The 14212-nt window shown below is 35.9% G+C and overlaps 1 long non-coding RNA gene and 1 pseudogene across 1 annotated transcript; one reads left to right on the top strand and one right to left on the bottom strand.

Moving 5' to 3' along the window:
• Positions 1-362: 362 nt before the first annotated feature.
• On the top strand, positions 363-10971 carry LOC106344551 (annotated as a pseudogene).
• LOC106293804 lies at positions 4494-6117 on the bottom strand. The gene is made up of 3 exons (XR_001260643.1): positions 5482-6117; positions 5165-5253; positions 4494-4974 (listed from the first exon to the last, which is right to left on the bottom strand). It is a non-coding gene; the product is annotated as an uncharacterized LOC106293804 (long non-coding RNA).
• Positions 10972-14212: the final 3241 nt, after the last annotated feature.

The raw sequence follows: 14212 nt of genomic DNA, 5'->3' as shown, positions 1-14212 counted from the left end.
TTTGGTATCTTTGTCACACATTTGCTTTAATTTATTGTTGTTTGATGACCTATCAACAATGTTCATATACTATGGCCAAGATGTTTGCTCATTCACATCTAAATAACTACAAAAGTGAAAGTTTAATAAATCAACTTGACTCAAGAAGTCGTCTGTATAATAGACTTGAAGCTTATCTACTAAAAATCTCCCGCTACTATTCGAACATTACATACGTTGTGAATTACTTATAGATGAAGTCAACAAGTCAACGTCATTGGTGGACAACGACCATTAATGTAATGGAAGACATTGTTACTTACCTTTTTTAAAAACAAGAGATCTGTTGTTTGCCCTTCTTCTACTTTGAGAAAGATAGCAAGATGAATGAGAAGCTAAGTGTCATGAAACTACTAAAACGAGCTGCTAATCTACTCCTCAGTAACATCAATCTCGCTTTCTCTCCAAACCACCATCTCCCTCACTTACCAGTTCCTCTCCCAAGAACTCGCGGCTACTTCTTTCTCCAAGATCATAAAGATCTGTCGGAGAACGATCTCATTCCACGGCTGATTCAGACATCTCTGCCATACTTTTTCCCCTACACCCTTGACCTCTTTACCACCACCGTGATTGTTGCAGCATCTTCCGTTGCTTACACGTCAAAGGAAGAAGAATCGTTGGGGATGCTTCATCTGGTACAGAGATCTGCCAAGATATGTTCGAACAGATTAGTAGGTTGTCTGATCATATCACTCTATGTCCTCCTCTTGTCAACCTCACTGTTCTTCGGTTTCTTCTCAGATTCAGTCAACTACTTTTTCATTGCTTCTCTCGTGATTACGAAAGCTTCCACAGCACAGCAGCAGTGCTGTTCCATGCGGTGGTGGTTTACTATATTCATAGTTCTGGCTGTCAAGTTCGGAAAGTGGAGCGCTGATGGAACATGGGTTTGGTTATTAATGTATATAGTTGGTTTATACCGGTTTAGGGTAGATCATACTTTATTCTATTGATTGTGGTTTACTATGGTTAAACGTAAGTGTATATAAACCTCCATGTAAGCTACATTCTCGGTTAATGAGAATAGAATTCATTTTCCCTAAACAGATTCTGTTTCTCTAATATGGTATCAAAGCGATACTTTCGCTTCGTCTCTTGATTCTTCTCGATTTCTCGATCTTCTTTGTGTTTTCTAGCTCCGATTCATCTCGCAATCAATTCTTATCCAATTGATTCTTCTCTTTTGAGCATGATCGGATCGAAATGGTGAAGCGTGGTGCAAAACCGAAGAATCGGACATCCAACGATGAAGACAAAGGCTTTGTAGATCTTACGGGTCGGTGATGCCGAATCTCAATGAACCTGAAGAAGTTTCTGCAAAACAACAACAATTTCATAGCTCGGTGGTTCGCGATGGTGCTGGTTCGTTGCTGATGCTAACGGAATCATATGACAATATTCATACTCCCTTCTTTCTTCATTCCACCGATCATCCAGATCTATCTATCGTCCCTCACACTCTTGATGGAACGAATTACAATAGCTGGTCCATAGCGATGAAGATTAGATTTGATGCTAAGAACAAAATACGTTTCGTAGACGGATCTTTGGTTAGACCTTCTATTGATGATAGATACTTCAAGATATGGAGCCGATGCAATAGTATGGTGAAATCGTGGCTTTTGAATGTTGTTAACAAGGAGATCTATAATAGTATTCTCTATTATGAAGATGCAGCTGAGATGTGGGAAGATTTGTTCAGGCGTTTCAAAGTTAATAATCTACCAAGGAAGTACCAACTTGAACATGCAGTGATGACTCTCAGGCAAGGTGATTCAGATCTATCTACATACTTCACCAAGCAGAAGACGTTGTGGGAGCAACTTGCAAACACCAAATCATCTATTGTGAAGAAATGTAATTGCGATCAAGAGAAGGAGTTGCTTGAGGATGCCGAAACAAGTAGAATCATTCAATTTCTTCTGGGATTGAATGACTCTTTCAACAACATCTGTGATCAGATATTGAACATGAAGCCTCATCCACGGCTAAATGAGATGAGAGTCAACGACTGATTGGGAATAATACCAAAACGATTTCTGCTCATGCAGCTTTTCAAATGGAATCTGTTGCTCCGGAGAATAGCCAGATTATGCTAGCTCAGGGAGTCTTTCAGAAACCAAAGTGTTCCCACTGTACCAGAATTGGTCACACAGTTGATAAGTGCTATAAAGTTCATGGTTATCCACCTGGACATCCCCAACGAGGCAAGAATAACAAACAGACAGTGGGCACTAATCTTGCAACTTTTGTACTCAGGAATCTCATGTAAAGGAGACTGAGAATAGCATGTCTAAAGATCAAATTCAACATATGATCGCGTATCTCAGTATTCAACTTCAAGGATCTTATGTTGTTACACCAGAGTTGAACAGTGCACTACAAGAAATATCGGCATTAGTAGCACTGTAAAAATGCTACCATATCGTTTTCGTAGCGTTTTTGTAAACGCTCTGACAGCCGCAACTATAATAGACCCCCCCCCTTTATCGTAGCATATTTTCGTGTGCAATAAATAGACATATTGTTGCGTTAATGTTGAGCTGTAGATTCGTATTTTATAGCATTTGATTCGTGCTATAAAATATTTTATACTAACATATATATAATGCTATAATTATATATAAATAATCAAGATTAATTAATTAAATAAGTTAATTATGATTAATTAATTGAAAATAAAATAATTAAAAAATAAATCAAAAATTAATTTATAATTCAAATTTTATTTATTAATTAAAATCAGTATACAAACAAAATCTGTTGAACAAAACTAAAACAAAATTTTAAAAAACAAAGTAAACCAGATCCGGTTTACTAATCTAAACATGAAACAGTTTAACCTAAAAAAAATTAACCCTGCATCTAAAGTCTAAACTTGTCGCCATCAACTGATTTCTTCTTCTTCTGCCTCATTGTCTTTGAACAGCCACCATCAATCTTTGTCATTTGTCATGACTGGTCACGACCACCTTTCTCTTTTTCTTCTTGCTCGGCTCCATCTCTACCACCACCGCTACCGGTATCTTCCTCTGCCATCTCCACACCACATCTTGTTTAAAACCTGCAAAAACCCAAAACATGTCAAGTATGAAGGAATATAAGAAACACTAAATAAATTAGTTCACTCGCATTCATACTAACCTATTCGATTTAAAGATAAAAACTTTCGATTGGATTAAGAAGAAAAAGGAACGAACTTGCAGCCTGAGGCTTCGAGCCAGAGTAAAGCTTGAAGAGGGGGTTGAATTGTGCGTCCAATCAGAAACGAACACAACAAAATCTGGACCATTGATTAAATTGTGATCAACGGTCTATAATTGCGATCCTGGACATTATTGTCTCAGTCAATAGAAAATAAGGACGAGGATAGACAAGGATATTGATTACCTTTGATCCAACTAAATCAATAGCTCAAGAAAAATAATAGAAATTACTTTTTATTTATTTATAGTTATTATAAATAGCTTAAAACTTTACAATTATTTATGACTTATATTTATGACTTTGTATGCAAGGTTTAAGTTTGGGGTTTGGGGTATTAAAATTATTAAATATATATTTTAAATATGAATATATGGTTTGAAGTATGTATATGTAAGGTTTTGATTTTAGGGTTTGAGGTTTGGATTATTTTTGGGGGGGTTTGGTGTTTGAAATATATGGTTTAAAGTTTTAAAGTTTAAAATTTGGAGAAAAGGTCTGAAATTTAAGAAAGTGTATAGAATTAATTATATGATTTGATTTTTTGAATATATGGTTTAGATTTATGACTTTGTATGTAGGGTTTATGTTTGGTTTTAGGGTTAAGGGCGTAGATTTGAGATTTACTGTTTTGAGGTTTAGAATTTATATTTGAGGTTAGATTTTAAAATAATTAAATTTTGAGTTTAAGTTGAAGATCGAAGTTATATATAAATCTATTTTTTTCTTAAGTAGGTACTTTATAAATATTAATGTTTCATAATTTAATTTTATGATATGTGTTAATATGAGTTATGTGGTTTGTGGTTTATGGTTTAGGGTTAAGATTTTGAAAAATTCTATAGTTTGAGTTTTAGAATATAATGGATTTTAAGTTTAAAATTTATATTATAAGTTTGAAAAAAAAATATTGATAACTTTATATGCAACGTTTAAGATAGGGGTTTAGGGTATTAGATTTAGGGTGTATATTTAAGACCTAGTGTTTGAAATTTAGATTTTAAATTTGATAATAGATTTAAATTTTTAGTTTAAGTTTAAAATTGAAATTCTATTATGAAAATATTTAAGTTTTAAAGTTTATGTTTAGGGGTTAGAGTTTAAACCCCAAACTAATCATATACCCCAGGCCAACTAAAAATCTTAAAACTCTAATTTTCATAATTTAATTTCAAATCATAAATTTAATCTAAAAGTCTAATTATTATTTATACATTGCAATTTCATCTATAAAAATTATATTTCATAAATCATTTAAAATACACATAAACCAAAATAATAATAAAAAAAAAAACAAAACAATTTCTAAGATTGCTAAGTCTAGGGACTTCATCTTCAACCTGCAAAACAATTCCTAAGATCGCTGGAACCTGTTCAGTCAAATGTTGAGAAGCAATTTTTGCTATTACCGCAGTCGCCTCCTTCGCTCATGACCACTGCCGCTTCCATTGTTTGTCAAGCAAATGCCAATGTCTGTTATAGTCCACAAAACACTCTACATTCTTAAACAAAACTAAAGTGAAGATCTTTCTTTACCTTACTATTTTCAGTGTGCTCCACAAAGCACTACACACGCCACAAACCAAAACTGCAAGTTCATTAGTTCCATAAAAACTGCAAGTTTAGTTAGTAAGTTCTCTTTGAATGGCTAACCTTTGCACGTTTTGCTAAGGACGAGAGTATTCCGTCTTTCTCTGCTATGTACGACTCGAAGTACTCATCACCAGGCTGATCAAATTTCACAAAAGTTGTTAAAACTCAATTATCATTATGCAAGCTCCAGCCACTCAAGTGAAACCAGTACACAACGTTATTGCCATTGAGTTCTATAGGTTTTGTAAACATATCAATAGCAATACTTAGCGAGCTGCTCTTAAACAAAAGAGATAATGATAATGTTTTAAGCAAAACTACAAACCTTTGATTCTTCATCTCCTCACCTTGCTTTCTGAACGGCCCCAGCTCTGCTCTTTGCCGAAAAGATCAGATGCCTCAGAGACTTGGAGCCTGCGCACAAGAAGCATGGTGAATGACTCAAGTTCAAGTTAAGAGCCATTCATCTAGGGTAACTAATTATCTCTTTAAGCTGAAGCATTTGTTCTCTGGTGAAACGTAAAATCTAATGACCCTCAAATCTCGAGTCTCCTCTCGACAAAACATAAAAACACAAAACATAAGCATGAGCATGAGCATGAGCTCAAAATCAAAAAGCTGTTTGGTGATCGAATGTAATACCCTAACGGCAGAAAAGGGAGCATCTCCACCATTGGCAAAATCGGAAGAAGAGGAGGACGAAGGGCGATGGGCAAAGAGTCTAGCCTTTGATGGCCATGAGAAGGGGGGCTTATTCGTCTTCTTCTTCAAATTCTACAGACTGATAGAGCGTCGCTGACAACGAACCCAAACAGAGACGTTCCAGGAAAACTACTCGCCGGAAAAGAAACTGGTCCACTGTCTCCGCCGAACCATCCCTCATCAGCCACCTCTTACCTGATGAGATCGGAATCGCTGTCCCAGAAATCATCTTCGACAACCCAAAAATCTTCGTCGAAATCCAGAAGAAGAAGAAGATAATTTTAATTTTGAGAAAAAGCCCCACAAAGAAATAGAGAGAGATAGAGAGTTCTATTGTCCCGGAAATCGTCATCTGAGTCTTTGATTAAGCAAACCTGATGATGATGTTGGAGAAAAATAAGAATCAGAGTATAAAAGGTTATCGATAATGAGAGAATAAACTGTTGGAAAAGAAACTGTCTAGGCGATGAATGAAGTTTTTGGAAATCACTTAACAAGAAGAATTTTTTTCCACAAATTTGGCCAAGTTGTTTCGGCTCTAAATGAAATTTCCAGCTACCAAAGGCATTTTTGGCTTTTTCGTAACACTAATTAAATGCTACCAAATAGTTGGGATCAGATTTTAACACTTTTAGTAGCCGTTGGTGAATTCGTGCTACCGTGAACTGCTATCAATACCCATATTTTTTGTAGTGGTGTCAAGATCCAAACTCATTGTCCTATATCCGAAAAGAATTTTTCCTCGACTTCTACTTCTGTGCCATCTATCTCACATATAACTGGTACATTTCTCACTTTCAAATGTTCTACTAACGACATGTTAATTTAATCTACCTCTAAAGAAAACAGTGTGTCTCTTAGAGCTTGGGTAATAGATTCGGGAGCTAGTCATCATGTGACTCATGATAGGTCTTTATTTCTAACACTACCCTAGATAAGACTTATGTTACTCTCCCAAATGGTTATGATAGGCGATGGATTTTATCCACTTTTAGCCATGGTTTATAAGTGTTTTAATAACTAATTATTATGTTTTAGAGCCTATTTAGTATATTTATAGGATCATGAGTGATTTGGAAGAAAGTGATGATTTTGGAGCATTTTGGAGATAATTGGAGAAAGCATCTGAGCTAACCATGTCTAAGTAGTTCTATTGTTAGGTTTAGGGTTTAAATATGTTATGAGGTATTAGCCCCAACTATAGATTGCTAAGTTGTGATATTAATCATTAGGATTGTCATTAATGCATGTTTCTAGTTTAGCTAGCTAGAACTTGCCCTAGGAGTTGTAGACTCAAGTCATCACTTGCATCTCACCTTGAATCCGTCCTAATTGAGTTACGATTGCTAGAGTAAGACGAAAGCTGATCTAGGAAGCCTAGTGAGCATAATTCAACCTGCGCGTAAAGCTTGATTAAGAACGGGTCGATCGATATTCCTATAGAATAATCGATTGTCGGTACAACGAGTGTATCGATCGATATTCCTCTAGAATCATCGATCGACACTTATATCTGGTCAATAGACAATCCTAGAAAGTGAACGCCGATCGGTTTGTTTTTAATTGTTTGAGCTCTATAATATCACACATACAACTTGTTAGGCATCTGTAGGATTATAATCCTGATTACCTGAATAGAAATCCTAAGTCTAGCTATTTCATCTAAGTACCAAAAACCCAATCAAAGCAATCAAGCAACTGCCTTGCTCACAAACCTGCTTTTTACATTTAATCATAATCAACCTAGCTTAATCACTCTAATTAGATTTATTAGGTTCCCTAGCTCCTCGTGGATTCGATACCTAAGTACTACAAGTGAACCTCTTATTTGAGAGAGTATTTCACTTCTTAGGGTAATTTGAATGAGATCAGGTTACACTGTCAAGATAGAAAGAACTGGTTTTGTTAAGTTGACTGATGCTATCTCTCTCTATAATGTTCTTTAGTTCAAATTCAATTTGTTGAGTGTTAGTGTATTGACTAAAACATTGCATTCTCAAGTTAGTTTCACTGCTGATGAATGTTTTATCCAGGATCGTACTCAAGACCAGATGATTGGTCAAGGTATTGAGATGGCAAATCTATATGTTCTGAATTGACCTTATTCGGATGATATTCTATCTTTTCAAGGTATGTCTCCTGCTTGTTCTAGTTTACATATAGACTCTGCAACTTGGCATAAACGTTGGGGTCATCCATCAATGTCTAAGATTGATTCCTTATCTGATGTATTGATTTTACCTAAACATAAAAGCAATAAAACTCATGAACCATGTCATGTTTGCCATTTATATAAACAGAAACATTTGTCTTGTACATCTCGTCGAAGCATGTGTGAGAAACCATTTGAATTGATTCATATTGACACATGGGGTCCGTTCTCTGTTCCTACTAAGGAAGGGTTTTGATTTTTCTTTACAATTGTTGATGATTTTAGTAGAGAAACTTGGGTTTACTTACTTAAACAAAAATCTGATGTTCTTCATGTGTTTCCTGGTTTTATTACTATGATTGAAACACAATACAACTTGAAAGTTTGTTATGTTAGATCTGATAATGCTAATGAACTTAATTTCATTGATCTATATCATAAAAAGGGTATTAAAGCATATCACTCTTGTCCCGAAACTCCTAAACATAATTCAGTAGTAGGGAGAAAACATCAACATCTTTTAAGTGTTGCTAGAGCTCTTATGTCCAATCAGGTATATCTTTAGAATTTTGGAGAGGTTGTATTTTAACGGCTACCTTTATTATCAATAGGTTACTTTCTAAAGTCCTTATGAATCAATCCCCTTATCATAAACATACTACTAAAGTCCCTAATTATCAGAACTTGAAAACTTTTGGTTGCCTTTGTTATAGTTCCACTTCGTCGAGTCATAGAAGATCCTAGATCTAGAGCCTATGTTTTCTTAGCATATCCCAATGGTTACAAAGGATATAAGCTACTAGATATAGAGACACACTCGGTTTCTATTTCTCGATATGTCATTTTCTATGAGGATATTTTCCCCTTTGTGTCCTCTAACATCAAGGAGGATACAAGGTCTTTCTTTCCTCATATTCCTTCTCATGAAATTTTTGATACATCAAAATTTTCTTTTGATACTCATCTACCAAAAGATGAGATATCCTCCAAGGTTTTGGTTCCTTCTGAACCAAAATCTCTTCGCCCACACAAAACACCTTCTCATTTGCAGAACTACCATTGCTATAATACTTCTTCTTCTACTGATAATACTCGTATTATTACTCCATATCCCATTACCAACTATATCTCTTATACTTCTATATCTGAGCCTTTCTATGTCTTTCTTAATATCATCACTAAAGCACTAATACCACACAATTATAAAGAGGCACTGGAGGATAAGGTATGTGTTGATTCTATGGGTTTGGAGATTGATGCGTTTGAACAAACAGATACTTGGAAGATTACTGAGTTACCACCAGGGAAAGAAGCAATTTGATGTCGTTGGATACATACAATTAAATATCGTGCAGATGGTACAGAAGAGAGGAAGAAATCTAGGCTTGTCGCAAACGGATATACTCAACAAGAGGGCATTGATTTTCTTTACACCTTTTCTCCGACAGCGAAGATGGCTACGGCAAAAATCCTTTTGTCTATTGCACCTAAGTTGAAGTGGACTTTGACGCAGCTTGATATTTCAAATGCATTCTTGAATGGCGATTTGGATGAAGAGTTATACATGAAGTTACCACCTAAATATTCTTAATTGAAGGGAGTTGAAGTTTCTCCAAATGCAGTTTGTCGTCTACAAAAATCAGTGTATGGTTTGAAGCAAGCATCATGACAATGGTTTGTGAAGTTTTCTATGACATTACTTGATTTTGGTTTCGAGACGTGTACTGGAGATCACACAATGTTTGTGAAGTTTTTGAATGAGAAGTTCTTAGTGATATTGGTGTATGTAGATGACATACTCATCGCCAGTACTGATGATGCTATGGTGAATGAGTTGAAACAGAGGTTGAGCTCTGCCTTTAAACTTCGTGATTTAGGAGCTCCTAAGTATTTTCTTGGTCTCGAGATAGCAAGATCTACTGAATGGATTTCCGTATGTCAGAGAAAATATGTGCTCGATCTTCTGGAATCAACTGGTTTCTCCGGTTGTAAACCGTCTTCAATACCTATGGAACCGAATCAATTGTTGTATCAAGATGATGGTACTTTAGTTGAAGATGCTAAGCAATATAGAATATTGTTGGGATGATTGCAGTATTTGACTTTTACAAGACCATATATTAGCTTTGTTGTATCAAAGCTAGCTCAATATTATTCTGCACCAACTGATGTTCATCTTCAAGCAATTCATAAAGTGTTACGTTACTTGAAGGGAACGATCGGTCTTGGATTATTTTATGGTACATAGGTTAACTTTGATTTTCATGGTTATTCTGATTCTGATTGGAGTGGTTGTCCAGATTCCAGAAGATCAGTTACCGGCTATGAAATGTTTGTTGGAAATTCTCTTGTGTCATGGAAGTCGAAGAAACAAGACACAGTCTCATGTAGTTCAGCAGAAGCTGAATACAGAGCGATGTGTATGGTTACGAAGGAGATGATATGGGTGGTTAAGGTCTTAACTGATCTTTGTTTACCTTTCAAGCTTCCAACATATCTCTATTGTGATAATACGTCTGCTTTGCACATTGCAAGTAACTTGTTGTTCCACGAACGCACCAAACACATAGAGAATGATTGCCATAAGGTAAGGGAGAAGATGAAAGATGGGTTTCTCAGGACAATGTATTTGCACACAAGTGATCAACTCGCAGATGTTCTCACCAAAGCTCTCTACCCTACTCCTTTCCGAGAAAACATACGTAAGATAGGTTTGCATAAAATCTATGCACCTTCATATTGAGGGAGGCTATTAATGTATATAATTGGTTTATACCGGTTTCGGGTAGATCATACTTTATTCTATTGATTGTGGTTTACTATGGTTAAACGTAAGTGGATATAAACCTCCATGTAAGCTACATTTTCGGTTAATGAGAATATAATTCATTTTCCGTAAATAGATTCTGTTTCTCTAATATTGGTTGTTTCAGTCTTAGAAGAAGAAGAAGATGGTAAAGGCATATACGGAACCAACACTGTCTCTTTCATATTGGTATGGAAGAGGACATGAGAAACGTGACCTCTGGATGATGTTGATGTTCTTGGTCTTCGCTATTGCTATGAGGATGCCATGTTTATACTCCAGATGCAGTGAGAGTTAGAATGGAAATGGAGTTTTGTACACTGGTCTCTATGTTGGTTTGATTTGTGTTGGGAATGCGGTTAAATGGGTGGCTTGCGTTGTTAGTTACCATGCTTGTAGAACTAGGGTTTCAGAGAAGAAGGATGATGAGGATCAAAAGCTAAGGTTTTTGTTACATAGAGATTGTTTATGATCAAAACACAACAAGGAATAAAAGGATCTTTAACAATGTATCTGCTACCAATTACTTGTGTGACACGTTTTTCTATACTATATCCGACAATAATTATTTACTTTGGAGTTTGCTATATTACATCTTAATTTATTGTTCTCTCATCTATTGTTGATGTTCATAGTTTTTTTTGGTAACTCTGGTATCTGGGCAGCCACATTCCCAACTATCCCTTCGTAGGGGGTCCAGCGCCCCAACGGAAGGGATGTTAAATCCGCTGTGGCCGGGGCTCGAACTCGTGATGGCGGACCCCTCAGCCGAGGTTCCTATACCACCAGACCACGAGGCCCGGTTTTGATGTTCATAGTTTGGCCAAGTAAATATATAATCAAATTTCTAAGAAAACTTCGAACCTCGAGGTCCAAATTAGAAGTCTTTCATTTATCGCTGAAGCTTATTAACGTGATAAACCCTAATGACCATTCAAAAATTATATACAGTGATATACATGAAGTCAAGAAGTCAAGGAAGGACAAACATTAATATAAAATAGCTTATTTTTATTTTTTTAATATTTATATTGAAAAGTAATTAAGTTTTTTTTGGATTTTAAAATGCAAATGCTAGCATCTAAACTTTATATTTTTTGGCATCTCAAATATTTAAATTTTTTAAATAGTTGTGAATTTTGCATCTAGATTATATTCAGGACCGACTATGGGTCAAACCCATTGAAACATTTGCCTTGGGCACCCATTTTTCATAAGCCCCCATTTAGAAAAAAATCTAATATATTGTGTAACATAAAAATTTTAAAACTGGATTACACAAACTTGACAACATCGCATGGGTTTTAATAACCGAAATCAACATTATAATGAGCCAGTTTCAAGGCTCCTCAGCGCGCCACGTCAGTATTTAGTGGGTTTCTCCTATAAAAAAAAGTGAAATAATAAAATGTCAAGCCCATGGCTCGAACCCGGGTTATTGACATATAAACACCAACATTTATACCACTAAACTAAAGGATACTTTGTACATTAATGACCGAAACTAATATATATTTATGAATGTCAGTTTAATAATGTCCCACAAATAAATAAAATGATTTACAAATCATGTTCTCTATTATTTGCTGATTGATTTATGGGCTTATTTTTTTAAACTCGCTAGCCCATCTATTACACCAGCTTATACATTTGATTAATGCCTAAGTCTATCTTAATAAACCATAAAACTGGCCCTAAAAAGCCTGCAAGTCGTCAGCTCTTCGTCTTCGACTGAGACCTATGGTTTTCCCAAACATGCGCCTCCCCTCCAATACACAGACGCTACTGTCTAAACTTCTCCAATCAAATCCATGGAACTCTTAGTCTCCCTCTATCTCTTCATCTCCCCCTCTTTAAGCACACCATCAAAATATAACCCAGTTTGTCATGGTGGTCACCACGGTCAGTCCAAAAAATATTTAGGGATAGTCATCTATTTTTTTCTCAAAAAACATGTTGATGCTAAACAATTTCTGCTGAATATAGTACTTCCATGCATATATTTAACAGAATAACATCATCTAATATAACACACACGTACAACTGTGTTTCAGACTGCCAGCAGCAACAAAACTCCAGACGTGGATTCCCAATCTATACTACCAGCAGCAACTATTAGCTACACGGTTCATGTGCCCAGGAGAGCCGAAGAAGTTGATGAAGCAATGCCAAGCTTTGAAAACGAAGAAAAGAGGCACGTGAGTGATTGTTTCAAGTCCATCAAACCGTCATCCCCACTTAGCTTATGTGTCAATGAAATAACCATTTTCGTATGTTTTTTCCTACTTTCAACTTTGGTTGTCTTTAATTATCTGTAAACTATCTCACACCAGGAGAAGAGTTACTTGGTTTTTAAATAAAGGGGAAGGTTGATGGGTCTATGCATTTCGTGAAAATAAGCATGTCTTTTGCTTCATGCATGAGAACATGTTCAGATAGTTACATGGCATCGACGTTAAACAATGCAACAAAGAAACCAACTAAAATCCAATAGCCACCAAAACAAAACAAAAACAAAAGTGACAAAAGCACACCATCATATGCTCCTCGGTGGGAATTGGGATGCATACAACTAAATACCAAAAGTATATATGTATCAACTGGTCTTCGTTCACAAAGCGTCCTACACGTAATCAACAACAAACAACTGTCTCGCTACTAATTCCACCACCTCCGACCCTCTGCTTTGCCAAATAATTGCACGCACCAACACAAGTGTAAGAACAACATAACTAAGAACGCTAACACTAAGTAAAACTGAACAACAACAGCATACACAAATAACTCCGCGCTTACGCGGGGCTCGGCCTCTAGTTCATTTGAATGGGCCAAAATACACATGAATGCAATAGCCCAATAAATTAAAAAGAATAAAAATCCACAAAGCTAAAAATCTTTTTTGGAATAACGTGTTTCTTTGTTTTTTTTTCTGCACTCTTGCAATTTTTTTTGTTCGTTGAAGAAGACTCTTATGAACACATAGGCCCCCATATTTCATTTTGTTTCAAGCCCCCAAAATTTCAGGACCGGCCCTGATCATATCGTAATTGTGTCATAACGAACAACGTCTGAAACCAAATGCAGTATCCAGCATCATAAACGAACTGCAAGAAAAATAAAACTGAATCAACATGATGAAAAAAGACTAGAATCTTCTCTAGTCTTTGGCAACAACAAACTTGCACTCTTCCTCTTCTCTGGTATTTCTCTCGCAATTTGGTTTCATAATTTCTTTGAGCTCTTCCTCCAGTTCACCACCATCTCTTTCTGATAGACTATGACTCATTTTCATCCATGGTTTATAGGTGTTTTTACTAATAACTATTATATTATAGAGTCTATTTATTATATTTATAAGATCAGAAGTGATTTGGAGATAAGTGATGATTTTGAAGCGTTTTAGTGATATTTGGAGCAAGCACCCGAGATGACCATCGAGCTCGACCATCGGTCGATATTGGAGAGGAATAATCGATCGATACTCACATCTGTGTATCGATCGACAGCGAAGCGCGCAGAAAGCCTGTTTGGTCACACCCAAATTGAAGCCCAACTCTTCACCATTTTACAAGATTACCCCTGACGAGTTTTACCCTAATTATGTAAGATTTGCCGCCATGTTAGAGGCAATGTGTGCTTTTCTAGTTTTATTATTTTCACAGCAAAGGTTTTTAGGATTTTGATAGATTGGAGAGAAGATCCTAAGTTATATT

The sequence above is a fragment of the Brassica oleracea genome, chromosome C5 (assembly GCF_000695525.1).
Source record: "Brassica oleracea var. oleracea cultivar TO1000 chromosome C5, BOL, whole genome shotgun sequence".
In the NCBI taxonomy this organism is placed as follows: Eukaryota; Viridiplantae; Streptophyta; class Magnoliopsida; order Brassicales; family Brassicaceae; genus Brassica; species Brassica oleracea.
The sequence above is the reverse complement of the archived record's forward strand: the minus strand, read 5'-3'. Positions and strand labels throughout refer to the sequence as shown.